Raw genomic sequence first — 17564 nt, forward strand, 5'->3', positions numbered from 1 at the left:
TATTTATGCCTCAGAAAAAGGCCTGAGTGGTAGGAGAACAGCAGGGTCATGCTAAAAAAAGGAAAGATCAAGACCAAACAACTAAAACCCAAGGCTTGCAAGCACTGGGTTAGATTAATCTCACATAGATTTAGTCCTCAAATATCAAAAAACTCAGATATCCAAGTCAGAACCAGCACCCCGGAAGGCATTTGCCTGCCCTGCGCCTGAGGGTTAACACAGGGAGAAACAATCCCGTTCAGGAGGTGCCCACCCCCTCCATCGAGGGGGTGTGTGTACAGCTCAGACCAGACCCTTTTAGACACCCAACTGAAGGCAAACCAATTGCACCCACCAAAACAGCTTCAACTGCAAGTAAACTGCCTCACGCCACCTGGAAAATCAAGAGGTAATTTTGGCTGATAACGCCAGTTCTGGTGGTTTTGCCTTACTGAGCTGCCAGCGCCCAGGAGGCAGAAGCAGGATGAGAAGCGACTCCAGTACCTGGAAGCAGGTCTCACATCTCTGGTCTAGATATGAAGAAGAGATAAACAGAGACCATCTGCATGAAGCACTTGGCCCGGAGAGCTTGAGGCTAGCCGGGATGCTCGCAGCCTAGCATCCTTCTTTCAGAACATCAGTTATTTGACTGGGATTTCAGACTTCATTGGTCCTTACTGGGAGGCTGGGCTCAGCCTGAGGAGCAGAGGGACTGTGGTGAGCCTGACTTTTCTCTGCTTTGGCTCCAAGGTCAGGCAGAGGCTCACGGTGGTGATTCTCTCAGGCACAGGGGAATTGATGGTACATGGGTTATCGTGTCCCTTTACCCTGTCCTCTTTTGAAGAGAGGAGGAATGCTGATGCTCATCTGCTGGGTATGAGATTTGTCCTGAAAATATCACATGCAACTCCAGCCCTGGCTCCTGAGATATCCTCACTATGGTCCTGGTCGCCCTTCCCCTGCAATCCTTCACCCACACGTCTCCATGGGATTATTTGTCACCTTCAACCTGATGGACATCCATCCATCCAAAAAGAGGAATGCACACTGTAAATCCAACTCTCAGTTATGTCCAAGGTGGTGAAAAAGAAGTCACTGTCCCCAGGCCTCCTTCTGCAGGAGGCTGGGCTCCTGCTGCAGACCGGAGAGGGAAAAGCATTCTGCGTTTCCTGGGAAGTTGCCAACACCAGGTAGGATTAGATGTGCCAAATTAACAGCAAGGAGCAAGTGACACAGAGCTGAACGCAGGGACTGAAACCCCTCAGCAAGCAGCCAAGTGTTGTGGGTCCAAACCCCAGCCAGCTGCTTCATCAGGAGAAACCCCTGGTATTACACATCACCTTCCCCGGCAGCGGTGCCCCCGCCTCGCACACAGAAGAGACACGTAGCACAGGTACCCAAACACCTCCAGCACCCCAAAAAAGGCTGAGCACCCCGAACCGCAGGGAGACCCCTCTCCCCCACCCCACCCCACGTCTGGGGGCTGGAGGATGCGGCTGCATGACGCTGTGCGAGGACACCCTGTCAGAGCTGCGGGGACAGCAGGGTCGGGGCTTCCCCCCCCCCGCCCCGTTCTGGTACCCACATCTCCGCCTGGGATGCACCTTCCCGAGGCACCGCGCCGCCCGGCGCTGCAGCCAAAACCGCGCTCGCCACACACGGCGCCGGTGTCCTGCCACTGACGCCTGGCCCCTGGCCCCCGCGGCCGGCAGACCGGGGTCCAGCTCGGGCGCAGGAAACCCCGCCGGCGCGCAGAGCCCGCCCGGCCCGGGGCAGCCGCGGGTTTCCCTCCCCCCGCACCGGGAAGGGGCCGGGACACGCCAGGCACGGCGGCACCGGCCGGGCTCTGCGCCCATGTGCCCGTGCGAGCCCCTCGGTCCGTGCGTACCGTACGGCACCGACACACACGCAAAGCGCGTGTAACCCGGACAGAGGCACAGGGCGCCGTGCCCCCGCCCCGGCGGCGCACCGGGCTGCGGCGGCTGCCAGCCCCCCGCCCCGAGGCAGCGGGGTCTCGGCCAGGCCCCGCGGGAGGGCGAGGCGGCCCCGCCGGGCGCTGGCACGGACGGCTCCCCCCGGGCGGGTGCCGGGGGCTCCCCGCGCCCGGCGCCCGGCTACGGTACCGCACGGAGCAGGAGCGGGAACCCGGGCAAGCAGACGCGCCAGCCGAGCGTCCCCCCGTCCGCCAGCCCGGCCCCCCCCGCCCGGCTCCGCCCGCCGAAGCCCCTCACCGCCGAGCGGGCTCAGCCCGCAGCACCGGCTGGGCGCGGGGGGAGCGGGAGCAGCGCCCGGGCGCGGTAGGGACAAGGGGAGCGGCGGGGCGCCGCACTTACCGGGGCCGCTCCGCTCCGCCACGGCCCGGCCCGGCTTGGCCCGGCTCGGCGCACCGGCACCGCGCTCCCGCCCCCGCGGCTGACGTCACCCACCGGCCTCAGCCGCCGCGCGGGGGCCACGTGCCGGGGGAGGGGCAGGGGCGGGGCCGAGCCCCGGCGGGAGCCCGGCGGGGACCCGGCGTCCCCTCGGTGTCCCCGGCAGGCGCCGCCTCAGGGGACCCGGTGCCCCCGGCTACCCCCGCATTGTCCCGGTGCGGAGCCCTGAGGGGACCCGGCGTCCCCTCGGTGTCCCCGGCAGGCGCCGCCGGAGGGGACCTGGCCTGCCCTCCCGCCACGGTCCCTGTGAGGAGCCATCAAGGGGCGACCCCGCCTGGCGCCCACCTGGCGGCGTCCCTCAGGGTGACCCCGAGCAGGGACACATCCCCGGCCGGGCGTCCCGCACCCGCGGGGGTTTGTTGCTGGCGTCACTGCGCGGCTGTCCCCCCCGCGCCACCCTGCCCGCCCCGGGGCCCGTCCCCCCCCGGGCCCTGCCCCGCCCCCCGGGCCCTGCCCCCAGGAGAAACAGGTTTGGGGGGGCGCTCCCTGCGGCGGGGGCTGTTGCAGGCCAGGCAGCCGCGGCCCTTCCACTCCTGGTGGCACGACCCCGCTGAGCAGCCTCAATGGAAAAAATTCACCTTCCGCTGTATTTAGAGTGGGCAAGAACAATTAAAGGAAGCTGCTTCAACAGCCTAAGTGGAGGAAGCGCAATCGTTCGATAGTTATCGATCCCCTCCAGACAAGCGTGCGGCTTTGTTAGAGCTGGAGGAACTGAGCCTCCCTCCTCTTCTGCAGGGGACAGCGGTGAGAAAAAAAAAAAGAAAAAAAAAGATAAAATGGTCTGGTAAATTAAACACCCAGGGAATTGGGAGGAAATGAAGGTGTATAATTTTTGGAGGTAACAAGCCCCTCTACTGTGTCACTGGCTGAGATTAAAACAAACGTTCCCAGCTGGTTGTCCCATGAGCTGGAAGGTGTTGAATTGGTGCTTATACCTGTTGTCAGTGCAAGAGGGGAAAGAAATGGCGAAGAAAGAGGAACAGGAGCATTAACAGTTATCGTTGAAACCTCCCAGGGAATCCGATCTCATGTGCCCGGTGCTGCTGTGAGCTTTGCCTTTCAAAGCCACGCATGAAGGTTATTCCTCTGGTTGACACAGGTAACAAACACACCCCTCCAGGGAAGAGCTCGATGGAGGAAAATGGGGCTGTTTGGGCAAAGATGCTCTCCCACATGCCTGTTGGCTGGTATCTCACGTCAAGGTTTTATTGCGGCGATCTGTGTGGCAATGCCATGGGCCCGGTGCTCCATGGAGAGGTTTCCACCACCGAGGCAGCTGCTGGCTGCTCAGTTTGAGCTCAAAGTGCCATATGGGAACAGAAAACAAGTTATGATCCTGGCTGTGGGGCGAGGCCGAAGCACACAGTCCCTGTGCTGCAGGAGCATGCTCTGCATCCGTGCTGACTGGGAGTCATCCAGCGATTTGAGGACTTCTCTTCTGCAGCTTGAACCCTTTGGTTTGTGGCCCTAGCCATTTTGTTTTAAGAAGCAGGCTAGCCTCTTGCAATTAAGCAGCAAGCATATGCCCACGCACGTACACATTTATATTTTCTTTTAAAAGGGTGGATGCCAGGTTTGGTTGATACACGTTTGGTTTTGGTGACAAGGCTGGATATTACTGGGGATTCAGCAAACCAGGGCAGTGCTCAGCATCTCGCAGGACCTTGGCTGTCGTCCCCGGAGCGGTGCCAAGTGAATGACACTCTGGCAGTGCTGTGAATGGCGTAGTGGAGCGGCTGCCGTACCATTACCACCAAATGCCGCAGCTTGGCAGGATCGGTCCTGAACGCTAACGGGATAAAGGGGCCTCCGTTCAAAGGGGGTGACAGCATGGCAGTAACTCCAGGCAGCTATAGGTGGCTCGTCGTCATGAAGCTGCCAAGCGTAATGGCTGAAAAATACCATATTTACGGTATGCAGTGCTGTGCGACTCAAACCGTACACCATAAACAGGAGGTTTTGGCACCCATGGGTGTGTAATGGTGCTGTGGCACACACAGAGACAGCAGCTGCTGCTCTCTGGCATGAGGTGGGTGCGAGGGTGCGTGTTTCCAAGCAGGATAAAGAGAGACGGGATAATAACATGGTAAGTGACTTTAATTAAACACTGGTGAGACTGAATAGATAATCACGGGCCTGTGCTGCAACTTCATGCGCGAGGCATTGTGTCTCTTTTTAAGCAGGGAGAAGCCAAACTCTCAAAAAACTGCCTGAGTGTTTACATAAATTTCATTATGATTGGTGAGGAGGGACCCAGCACACTTGATCAAAGCAGGCAGCACTGTTGCTTGCAGAGTGTGCCAATACCGGGAGCGATGAGAATCTCTTTTTTTTCACCCTGCCATAATGTGGTTTCTAATCCAGGCTCTCTCCCTTCCCCGTGTCAGACAGCCGAAAGCACAGGTAAGGCAAACGCAGAAAGGCGTAGCACTAGTCCTGCCCGAACCCCAGCAATCTGGCCTTCCCGCTACAGGCTCAGGCTGTAGGACGCCTTCAGGAAGCGGGCGCTTTTCTCTGCTGTCTCCTTTTCCAGTGCTTGTTCTTACTGAGAGAGGGGGCATTTTTATTGTCTAATCACAGCATGTACAGCATTTTATTCAGAGCCTGAAATTCACCCCTTCCACAGGCAAAGCAGCCAAAACCCACAGGGGTGACATGCAGACTGTACCAGCGGACTTACACCCTGTCCAGGTGTAGATTTCACTCCAGTTGCATAATGATGCCGTTACACCCACTGCAAAATGTTTGTCTTGCATAATATTATTCTGTCTCCAGTTACAGGGCTTATCCAACGTATTTAGGAAATTAAATCGTTAGCTGCTGAAATGAACGGATCCGAGCGTCTAGAGCATGAATGAGTTTCAGAAATCCCCTGCCAGATCTGAACTTGGTGATGTCAGTGAAGTGATGCAAGCCAGCCTGGTGCCGTCGTTTCCCGCTGGATACAGTACATCCAGTGCGTCCTTTTCGACACATGTAACGCTGCCTTTTCCAGACACACCCCTGATATTTTAACAGATCTCAGAACAAGGTGCAGAAGGTCGGTAGCTGCCGTGCCTATCGCTGACCTGCAGCAGCACACCCTGGCATGAACCATTACCACTTTCACAGGACCATATGACACAGGCAGAGAATAAAGACTCTTTTTTCATAACAAATTCTATAAAATGAAGAACCGGTGTAAAAGCAGCCAGATTTCCAGAGGTGCCAAGACCAGCTGCTGGGCTTTGGGGGCATCTCAGGACTCATGAAAAAAAAAATAAATTTCATTAACACTTTGTAGGTTGCCTTCTCTCCACGTAGATGGGGAATACTGTTAAGAACTGCTCTCTGTGACAAGAATTTCCTGTCTTTCATGTGCTTATGGAGAACCACAGGACAACTGATGTGAGCAGGGACCTCCAGAGTCACCTAGTCCAGCCCCCTGACATTTGGAGCACGTCTCCTTGGATCAGGTTCCTCACAGATTTTTCCAGTTGAGTCCTGACCACCTCCAAAGACGGAAGGTTGTACAGCAGGTGAGGGCAAAGGGGATTTAACAGAACTGGGTTTTGTGTGTGAGGCAGCAAGAAAGAAAATGGCGTTTCTTGCCTCAGAAGTCTGCTCTCCAGGCTGCAGGCTGCCTACCCCACATGTACACACCACTCACCAGATTTCAGCTTTCCTCAGCACTTTGAACTCGCAGCCCAATTCCGTTCTGTCAGCTGTATTATTAATCAGCAGGCTGCAAATTATGCTGCTATAACCCACGTACTTTTTGTATTTTGAACTGAAAATAAAATAAATTGGTGCATAGTAAACAAATCCCAGCTTTCCGGGAGAAGAATGCAACCGGTGCAGCAGAGCAAGGGAAGTTTTGGGTGCTACAGAGCCAGGACAGCCGGGAGCCTGCAGAGAATGATCTCACCTAGGCTGGACTCCCCTGTCAGCAGATTGAGATAATCAGCGGAGTGCTCATCCAGACAGGCTCTGTATCGGTCCTGGGGTAGAAAACACACTGGCGAGACCCTCTTCCTCCTGCTTCTCACCCCAGGTCCCACTGGGTCTGCCCAGCCCAGGTGGACAGACCCAAACCCCCGGGATTTCAGCCCAGCTGAGCAGCCAACGTGGAACTCCCCAGAGAGCCGGGTACAGCACTTGCCTCAGCTGTCACCTCAACTCCAAACTGTACTAAGCAAGTAGCTCTCAGAACAGAGGTGGAAAAAAAGACAACGTAAAATATTTAAAAAGCTCTTTGACTTTCCAACCTTTTGTGTAGAAAAAGGACACAAAAAAATACTGAAGGACGAGAGGCTGATTAATGGTTGGGCCACAGCTCTTTGCCCATGCCCATGTCTCCTATTCAAACCAAGTTTGCCTTTGTAAAGGTCAGTTCATATTTCTAGCACACAATAGTTGGGCTGGGGAACAATAACAACAACAAAAGCCATTTAGTAATCCACACGCTTTTTTTCCCTCCTGTTACTAAGAGGTGCGTTGCTTGAGTAGCTCTCTGGTAGTGTAAACGCTGGTGTAGGGCACCGCTTGAACATGATCCAGCTGCATTAGCCCTGGTAGCTCCACTGAAATTACTCTGCATTTGCACTGATGCCATCAGGAAAAAATTAATCCCTCAGGGAGGCGTGTGAGAGTAATGTGTGATCAGTTGCCCCGGAGTAGTATTAATGTACAAAAATAAAGTGGACATTAAAAACAGCAGGACAGGAAAGTGCCGTGAATGTCAAGCTAAGGAAATTAAACCACTCTAACTCACCATGTGTGCTGTTCGCTCCTCCGTGCACGCTCTGATTTCTCCCCAAAGCATTATAAATCGAATAGATACTTAAATGCTGGTGTCTACAAAGCAGCTGGGCAGGTGAGCCCTGGCTGGTGGGGACACAGCAGTGGAGGGAAGCAGCCCTCTGGGCCGCTCGCCTTGCAGCAGCTGCCTGCACCCATCACATCATGACGCTCCAACACTGCTGGCGGCACACAGTGCCCTTCCCCTCCTTCCCACTATGACTGAGGACACCTAAACCAAACCCAAGCTCCTTGGCACAGGCACTGCACCTTCCTCGCTCTTCCCTACCCTTAAAACACCAAAGAGAGATCAAGAATTTGAGTTTCCATCTCTTAGAAGGAATGAGCCGCTGCTGCAGCCCTAGCTCAGCTCTACACTTGTGTAGCAAAGCTGGCTGTGCAAGAAGCTGCCTGTGCCCACCTCACGCTGCCCACACAGCAGTGAGACCCTGCCTGCAGGCACAGACCACTGCTGGGCACCAGAGCACCGGCCAACATGCACCAGTGAGCTGTCCGCTAAGGAAACAGCTCATAAAGGTCTGCCTCTTCAAAACAGGAGTGCTTCAAAGGAGGCAATGTCAGAGTACATAACCCATCAGGTGTGACCCCCAGCTCCCCCCAGCTCCTCCAGTGCTCTGCGAGGAATGCAGAATTAAATGGAGGAGGAAGGGCCTGAGATATTTCGGAGCCGCACCAAATCCAGGGCTGGGTAACACAGCAGAGGACAGCACAGAGCAGCCCGTTTGAACATAACTGAGCAGCCAAGCAGACATGATGCTCGGATGTTGAACTTCTGGGAGTCCATGCAATGAAAGCAGTGTCAGCAGCACAACCCATTCACCTTCTATCTGTTACAGACACTTGTTCGCCAGCATGTGCCTGCAGAGCCTGCGCCTGCTGCTCTCCCTCCCTGTCCCCACCTCACCACAGCTGCATCCAGGCCTCAGCACCCTCCTTGCATCCTGAAATAACACTGTTTATCCACTCCTTCCTCACCTTCCCATATCGTGTCTGATTTAATGCTGGTGTCAGAGCACCCACTCACCAAACTGGGGCAAGAGCAGCGACTGCTGCCACTCGCTAGCTGCAAGGGATCCCAGCCTGCTCCTTCCATCTCACTGGCAACAAAACTAGTTGAGAACAAACCTTTTGATTTCCCAAACTGTCACCAATTTGGCATCAACTTCCTTGAAGGTTTTCCTTTTTTCTTCTGTCTTACTGAACTGACCTAAAACTGCCAAAGAAAAAAGATGAAGTCTCTCTCATGTTGTAGGCAGCCACCTTTGTAAATCCTTGGGAATGAGCTTGTCACAATTCCCTGGTGCAGGGGAATGCCATTAAAGCATAGAGTTCTCTGCACACCCACATTTTCCATAATTTTCTGCCTCCTGCTATTATTTTTCACGTGCACTATAACCAGCCTTTACAGATGATGAATGTCATACCCAGGAGTGGAGGCACTTGCCAGAGTGATGGCAGGAGACCCCCACGGAGATGGCACGACTCCCAGCTGTGGGGCTCCAAGGATGGCCTTGGAGAGCCCAAATTTTGCCATGGCGCTACCCCAGAGTCAGTTTGTTGTGAGCAATTAGTGCTGGCGCCAACGTGCCCGAGCAGAAGGAGCTCCTGCACACCACAGCATCCCCTCCCTTTCCCTGCCCAACGTCCTTCCCCACTTCCCTGCTTCCCACACAAGCCATTTATCCTGGCATCTCAATCATTAACAAAGGTTCTAATTAAAAGCATTGTCTCTGCCTGCCCAGAACTCCTGATGTCGGTTTAGCCTTGGCTGCTGATGCCGTGATGGGCATGGGGAGCCCAGGCAAGCGGGAAGGGACAGCGCAGGGTCTATGGTGCTGCAAGGCAATTTTGGCTACTGGCACCCAGATCAGCTGCATTCCTGATGGCTCTAAGCATTTTGCACTCAGAGCAGAAATCCAGCCACAAGAAAGCAAACCAACACAATTCTTTTAAAACTTCAGAAGAAAGCAAACCAACAGAACTATTTTAAAATTGTGTTTTTCTTTCTAAAAGCAGATGCCTTTCCTTTGCCGTGCCTGTCCCCAGCATGCCAAATCCACATTAAACAGCATCACCTCAAACCTGCCATTTCCCCACCCTCTGGGGCAAATCCCTCAAAGTACCTGAATCTACGCTTAGCTCTCCCAGGAACAACCCACCTGCTCGTGTGAGTATTTAAGTGTTTTACCTGCTCCCAGCATTTGCATTCCTGCTCTTTTACAGGACTGAGCCTGCAGAAAACAAGCAGTCAGGTTATCTTTCGCACAGACCTTCACAAAACATTGCTCCAAATTACCTGGGAGAAGCAGGGGAAGCAGAAAGGAAATAAAAACGGGAGCTAGTCAAGGTCTTCCTATTTATAGATTATTTTACCCATTAATTAAAGCAGAGCAGGCTTCAGAATGGGAACAGTTTCCCTGAGGTCCCAATTAAGTGGGATGGCTTTGCACCAGCCGCAGTGGGTATCCGAGGGACTGGGCGAGGACGAGGGACTGATGGATGATAATGAAGGAGCTGTTAGAACATGTGCAAATAGAGCTCTCAGATGACCTTAAACAGCCTGGTTCGGGAAAGTTGTGCTGTCTCCGCCAGGAGATGCTATCTCCTCCAAGGACAACCCAGCTGAGGCATCATTCAGCCCTTTGTGTTTCAGATCCAATGTCTTGGGAATATTTCAACGTGAGAAATAACCAATGCCAAGTGCACAGCAAGAGAATTATTATTTCCCCTGCCACCCCCCCCACCCCCTCACCCCCCACCCCACCCCCAGACTGGCCATTTCCCTGCATTGTTGTTCTAATTGTAAACAGCGCTTTTAAGCTTGAAAAGGTGTTCTGGAAGTGCTGCAAACTGTCCAGCCTCCCAGCCTCTCAGATCCCACGATGTGCTGAAGCTGAGCAGTATTTAGCTGAGTTAGCCTTTTAAATAGCTGGGTCAACTTGAATTTACAGCTCAGCCCCAAACAACACTCCAAAACTCGCAACGCAGAGGGGTAAAGGAGCAGATGCTGACAACAACCTCCCTGCAGAGAAGGCTCCCGGCCCAACACAGTTTGGCTGGGAGCAGCATGTGAATGTTGCATGGGGAGCACATTTGAGATAATGCCCTAGGTAGTTTGGGAAGTCAGCTTTTAATTAATACTACCATGCCTCTTCTAGAGGCTCTCAGCTGGGAGTTCAGCAGGGCAAGGTTGGCAGTGGTGCAGAGCTGTTGCCTTCCACGAAAAGCTGAGAAGATGCAAAATACCCTGCACATCTGATGTGCTTCTGACAGCAGCATGGCTGTTTGGGGAAGAACAGCTCATAAGATGCTCGTTTAGCCCAATATTGCTTAAAAGTGCCCTCTGACAGCACCCGCATCATCACACACCAGCTACCATACTCCAGGCTTCAGCGTGCCTCCGGCAATGGCCCACAGGCAGCCCCAGGACAGGATGTGGGAAGCAATGCTGCAGCTTGTTGGCGTGTGGCAGCCGGCAGCACCGCACCAAGACCTGACAACAGGGCTCCAGGTCATTTTCCATGGGAAAATTTGGCTGCCAATGAGGTGCTAACGATGGCAGAGCTGTGAGCCTGCTCTTCCCTGCCAGCCCGGTCTCCTCTGGCCATATGGTGCTCGACCAGCCTGGCAAGCCCTGGCTGTCACTGGAGGTGTCCCAGCACCAGGCACAGTACGTAGGGCAGGGCAGGAGCGCCGGGGATCCCCAGCTGTCCCCATTGCCTCCTTCCTCCCAGGCCCCTGCAGCTACATTTTGCTGGAGTGGTTGTCTGAAAGGGACAGGGAGGCAACTGCTCACTCCCTCCGCATGTGTCTCCCTGTTGCCTTCTCCCAGGGGGCTCCAACCACTGCTTTTGTGCCTGGAATTAGCCAGCAAGCCTTGTGTCCTCACTGACCAGGGGGTCATCCTGGGAATGCCACTGCTGCGTGGGACACCAGCAGTTGCCACTGGGGACTGTTTCTCCCATCCTCTCCTTTCTTAGGTGGCTGCAGACACAAAGGTTGCACTGTTCCAGGGAGAGAAGCAGAGCTTAGGGCCCTACCCCTCAACCTGCAGCTCCCATGTCCACATTTCCCTTTTGGTGGTCTCCAAGAAAAGGCAAGGACTACGTGGTTACACTGGAACATCTCTTTATGACACACACTATGGCTCATTACCAGGAAAGGGTCTGGATCAGCCAGGGCTGCTGGAGGAAAGAAGCTTCAGCCCCGGCTCACATGGCCATGTGGAGCCCTGAAGGCTCTTCCAGTGCAGCTCTGACCTCCGTGGTCCTCCCAAGCCCACAAGATGGAGAAGATGTTTCCAGCTGAAGAACAAAACCAGAATAACCAGCTGGGCCACCGGTGCCAACTGGTACCTTCAGACTGGAGAAGACTCCAGCTGCCAGACAGCTTCTATGGAAGCATGTAGAACCTGGGCTGGGTCACAGCAGCAGACAATGCTCAACCTCTGCCAGGCCAGAGGCAAAAACTGCTCCGGGCTGAGTCACGATGGCCCCGAGGAGGATTTGTGTGGCTCACTCGTACAGTAATTCCCTAACAGATGGCTGGGTGGAGCCTCCTTGATATACCAGCGCTGGGTGAAAAAACAACAGCATTACTTATTGTAAAAAATGAGACAATTTTCTAGGGTGATTTCTCTTCTGCAAGGCATGGGGCAAAGGCAGCGGTGTACATGCAGCTCTTCACGCCCAGACTCCATTCCAGCTCCAGCAGCAGCTCTGGAAGCCCCTCTGGCACTGACCAGCCCTGCTCCTCATACACGTCCAGAGGGCTTTAATCCCCCAGTTGCCTTTTTGGGACATCTGGTGTGAGCTCTGAGGCCAGGAGTGGGTTTCACTCAAACCCAAGGAAGCTCTGGATCAGCTGCCCCCTGTACCCACTAACCTCTGCTCAAGGCCTCATCTTGGGATGGTCAAGGTGGCCCCAGCTCCACCCCCACATCTAGAGATGCACCTTGGCACCTCAGAGGGCTTCTGCAACCCCCAAGCAAAGCACAGCCTTTTTTTGCACCGTATGGACTGAAAACTCCCATCTGAATGACGTTCATTGCCGGCACACTGAGTCAGGCAGCTCATCCTAATGCCTGCCTTCCACCTGAGAGCCAGCTGGCATCACCAAGACGTTTTCTGGAAACCTGCTCTGTTGTGGCACAGACATGGGCTGGGGAGGGAGGGCAGGACAGCGCAGGAACGGCGATGCTTAAGGTCATGCTGCAAGAGACTTTCAGACAGGACAACCTGCAGAAGGCACAGAAGATGCTGAGCTTCAAACCTCAGCATCACCGTCGCTAAAGACCACCAGTGTCAATGACAAAGCATGAGGGAGAGGAAGGTGCTGCAAGATTTCAGGGGAGACCTCTAAGATACATGCAACAGATTAATCTGTAATTGATATTTTCAGCCAGGGAAATTTCTTCTTATCATCTGAGGAACTCCATGACCCATCTGTATGTTGTCTGCGTGTTTGTGGGTTCTGTGCTCCCACCTAACAGCCAAGACAAAAGCTTGGCTGTAGCAAAAGAGAAGAAAAGACTATAAACTCTCCCATGGCAAAGATGACTTGACCAGGCTGAGGAACTGTCACTAATCAGGCTAATCCAGTTAAGTGAGCTGTTCAAGTGATAATAGGCCTGGCAAGAAGAGCCAGAGCAAAATAATCAAGGCATTAGAAGAATGAAGAAATACAGGGCAGGTTTCTGATCGCTGCTGTATGTACACACAGAGCCAGAAAACCAGAGGGGCTGAGGGCCTGGAAGCCCTAGGCATGCTTTGGAGTCAGAGCAGACGATGTGCAGGTCATACCAAGCAATCATTGGAGATTTGCTTGCCTGCATCTGAGCTCAGAAAACAGGAAGAAGTTATGATTCACCATCTCTGAAGCACTTTTGCAAGAAAAACCTCTGTAGCCAGCGCTGCCGCCACCACCACCCAGGTCCCCTTCCAGGCATCCTCCCCCAGACATGGATGCAGGGAATCAGTGTTTCAGCCTGTTCCCTCACTGCTTCTGGGGCGAGAAGGCAGTTGGTAGAGCTTTTGTATCACCTCAACCAGGGTTAGATGATAGGGGATAAAACCAGGAGAAAGCAAAGGATAAGAGGTGCAGCTCAAGCCATCATATGGTCCCTCTGTCACCTCCCTCCCTGTTTTGTGCCTCGGAGGGATATTTTATAGAACTGGAAAAAGTAGGAAATATCTTCTCCAGCCACCAAGGGATAACTCTGCGTGCGTTTCCCATCCTTCACGCAAGGCAGCCCGCCTTCTCCCTACGCTCCCAAAAAGCTGGGACCTCAGCTTTCACTGAATGAAAATATCCCAGCCAAAGGCAGATGAAGGGAAATATTGAAACCAGCATGAAAAGAGCTGTGCTACCCTTGCAGCAGCGGCAAGCTGAGCAAAACCTTCAAAAACCTGAGTTTTAAGCTTGATCTGCTCCAGAAGTTGGCTCTACAAAGCCACACAGCTTTGCATTCCCCACCACCTCTGTACCACGTGCTTCCAGCTTTAAAATGAAAGGGTGTTTTGCCGTGCTTTCTGATGCTTCTGATACTGTTCAGCAGAGCATCTCTCCTACACTCTCTCTTTCCTGGTGAGCTTCCCAAGGTTAATAAATGATATGGTTACAGGGCTGAAAAAAAAACACACAAGGGAGCAAATTGGAAGTGCAAGTGGGAGAAACAGGGACAACCGAGGCTTCATGTGGGGAAGGTTCCTGTGGAGCATCTGCATGGGATTTGGAGGCAAGGAGCCACAGAGACGGTGAAGTTTCCCATTTCTTCCTAGCTTCTGGGCACAGACACCTCTAAACCACAGCCAACCATAACCAGGAGAAGTGTCCAAATATGGAGAAAAACCCAGAACCACAGAAAATGCACATCCCATGTATTCAGACCAGGACCCAACTTAAAAGATGCCAACCACTGCTAACCAAATGATGCTAGTGCAAGTGCTGCTTTCACCCTGGTGTCCATCACCGTGAGCTGAGCCTGTAATGTTTGGTCCTACAGGTAGTATCACCAAATCCTGTGGAGCAAAGGGGAAAAAGGATTCCTGCAAATTTCTGGCAGCAGCATCCCCGGCTGAGAAAATGCCAGGTCAGCGAAGGAGAGCAGGACTAGCTCAGAGAAGAGGGTGAAACAAGGGGCCAGAGCTTGCACCAAGCCAGGTACAAGGACAAGAGGTTTTTCTCAGCCATGGCTGGATTTAAGCTGGATACTGGGAGGGGTTTCTTTCTGTTCAGTCAGAAAGATCCAGACTTCCCAAGTCAAATAAGCAAAGGTGAAGCCAAGTGGTTTTAACATGGAGCTGGGCAAGGCAACAAGCAAAAAGTATTGCTCCTTGGAAAGGGATTTGCAAGGCAAAAGCTTGGGGGAAGCACAGGGAGATGGCAGCCAGAAATGAAGTACTTTGTGCTGCGATCTTAACTGTCAGCTGGCAGTGTGGCCTTGGGAACTATTTTAATGCCCTGGTGACTCATCTCCTTTTTGTACAATAGGGATAATAATACTAACCTGTGCTTAGGAACTGCTGCAGACATTAATGTTAAGACATAATCACACGAGAACCCCTCTTGGTTTGCATTGCAGCACAAAATACTAATAACTTCAAGACATTTGTGACAGTGCTGAGAGTCTGAGAGCTCAGCCCATCCCAAAGCAGGAAGAAGCCCCACAAGCACATCGCTGCAGGTGATGGAGCAGCTAAGGTACCTCAAAACCTCTAAACCCCTCCAGGAAGGAGGGACAAGCAAGTTGCGGGGCCAGGCAAGGGTGGAGAACCCTCAGCCAGGCGCCCACCCGCACAGAGCCATCCCTTCAATACTCACACTTTATTAATAAAGCAGGGGTCCTGCCACACAGGCTCGGTTGCTCCTCGTATCATGAGGCTGTTTAAATTTTAATTAGTGTGAGCATATATATTCATACCCAACCAGCTCCTGCCTGAGATGTTGCCATGGCATTTCCCAGCCCCAAAGCACTGGCGTTGGTTCACCAGGAGAGCCCCAGTGCTGGGTTTGGGATGCACCCTGTGATGAGACCCTACAGCAACTCAGCTGCAGGGTCAGCACTTCTGCAACTGCTCATATATATATATACATGTATACATATGTATATATTTCCTACACCACTTCCTTCTGGGAGCCACCTGTGTGCAGGGTCCTGGGGCTGTTTCCCGGTGGGGAGCAATCCTGAACCTTTTTCTCCTTAAGCAACTGAGCGACAACCAGAAGGAACATTGCTGCAAAGAATAAACAAAAAATCAACATATTTCCAGCTTGTAACAGTCAGCACATTATTTAATTAAAAACCCTATTAAGATCAGTGTGATTTCCCAGAGGGAAAACATATTTAAATTACTTTGGTGGCTGATGCTCGCTGCAGTTATTGTAAGGCAGGGAGGCGGCTCTGCCCCAGACACCCACCGTGCCCAAGAGCAATGACAGGAGGAGGATTTTTTATGCTAATTCTCCATACAGTCAGGTTATGGGGCCACATTCACTTTGTTGGGTCTTCCCAGGAGGCAGCACAGGCAGATAAGTTACAGCCTATTTATTCAGACATGCTTAAATGAGGAGCCTTTGCACCTCGTGGAAATGTTTTGGTGTTTTAAAAGCCTTCTGACTTCTAGGATATTGCAGGAATACATTACTGGGCATTGCTGAAGAGCTAGAAAATGTAATTTTGATTTAAGTTCATATGGAAGCAAATAACTGCATCATCTAGAAGAGCAGTTTTCCTTACAAGGCACCTGGAGCTCTGACTAGGTAGAGGACACTGTCCCAGATTATGGATTCATTTGAAGGTGAACCTGGTTTATGCACAGCAGGTGTCATCAGGTGTGGAATGTGGGCAAAGTATTACTTCAAAATCAGAAGCTCACATGGCAGCAGCAGGGAACAAAGGGTTCCATTAGTATTTTAATTTGATTTATTTCCTTACTTTTTTGCAGGGGTGTGGAATCAGGCCATCAGACCTTCGATCCTGGCTGCCGAGACGACCAACACAACCACACTCTTTCCAGATGGAAGCAGACAAGAGACTAGCAATAAACCCACTCTTAATTAAACATTTGTCTTGCAATTACATACTTCTGAGTAATTATCGCCATCAAGACAAACACCAACTGGATTACACAGAGAAGAGACAGACGGTAAAGGTTAACGGGTCGTCTTCTCCCTTTGCAATTATTCCTGAGATCTTGCATAGGGAAGGGCAGGACGTCCAGAGACTCGCTGCCACTACAAGGGAGGATACGAGCCCATTCAAGGAAGAACTAGCCTGAACTAGCAGATTTTTCAATTACAGGAATGAGAGGACAGATGATGTTTTCTTCCAGGCCTTGGTCCAGGCTCAGTACAACCTAGAGCATGGCCAACAGCCTCAGTCGTCGTGTGCCATCCCTCCATAGCACCTTCCAATGTTTTATTGTCCTCGGGCTCCAGAAGGGTAAACCTGAACCCACTGTTAAGGGCCCACAGATCACTGCAAGGTTTGTGGCTCTGCAAACGATGGGGCTGGAAATCCCAAAGGGTGGCTTCAGGTTATTCTTCTTGTCCCTCCTCCCACTCCATTTCACCTATCCCCACAGCGGGGTCAGCAAAACAGCTTCTCCAAACACAATGCTGCCTTCCCTTGAATCATCAATTTTTACATTAAGTAACCCCAATTCCTTTCTCTTCTGTTACATCAATCCTTTTTAGTCATCCTCACTTCCATCCTTTGGCTTCTCTTTAATTTGTCCTAAGACACAACCAGGACCTCACACAGAAAGGGTTCAAGCCGAGTAGTCCCCACCAGTAATTAGCAGGTTGACCAACTGCTTTCCATTTCTAACACAGAGTTTCCATTTGGTAAACCCAGGTTTTATATATATTTATTGGCTGACTTTGCAATAGCCACACAAATTGACTCCTACTTTAATTTCTGCTCTGCTGTGATCACCAGGTCTCCTCTGACATACCACTGCTGGCCAGCCCCTTTCAGCCTGCCCCAGTTTCTCCTCCCCATGGATGTCTCCATCTGGCATCATCTCAGGGCGTGGCACAAGGAGAAGGTGAGGCAGCATTAGATGCACAAGCTAGGGAAGCAGAGTTGTCTGTAAAATGGGTTTTAACAAAATTCACCAACCCAGCACACCTTGAACTCCTGGATAATTCATTGTACCCAGCCGTAACTAAGAAGGAAGATGCCCAGAGATGAGGTCTCTCCAGACAAGACCAAGGTGAGATGTCAGCAACGAGAAACGACAGGGATTTCACACCTGTATGCTCCCATAGCAAGTATCACACAATCACAGCAACTCTGCAAGTCTTCCTGACATCCCTGCACAGCTCAAGGCAGAGGTGCTGCAGTACGGCTAA

At 52.4% G+C, this 17564-nt stretch overlaps 1 protein-coding gene across 6 annotated transcripts in view; it reads right to left on the reverse strand.

The window, feature by feature from the left end:
- The window catches only part of MAPK4 (mitogen-activated protein kinase 4), a 46586-nt gene extending 44086 nt beyond the window's left edge, over positions 1-2500 (reverse strand). For 3 of the 6 annotated variants that reach the window (XM_080371609.1, XM_080371608.1, XM_080371610.1), the window contains exon 1: positions 2313-2396. The gene's annotated coding sequence lies outside the window, so the exon portion shown is untranslated. The other 3 variants (XM_080371611.1, XM_080371605.1, XM_080371604.1) reach the window with 3 other exon arrangements.
- Positions 2501-17564: the final 15064 nt, after the last annotated feature.

Source organism: Falco punctatus (assembly GCF_963210335.1).
Source record: "Falco punctatus genome assembly, chromosome: Z".
NCBI lineage: Eukaryota > Metazoa > Chordata > Aves > Falconiformes > Falconidae > Falco > Falco punctatus.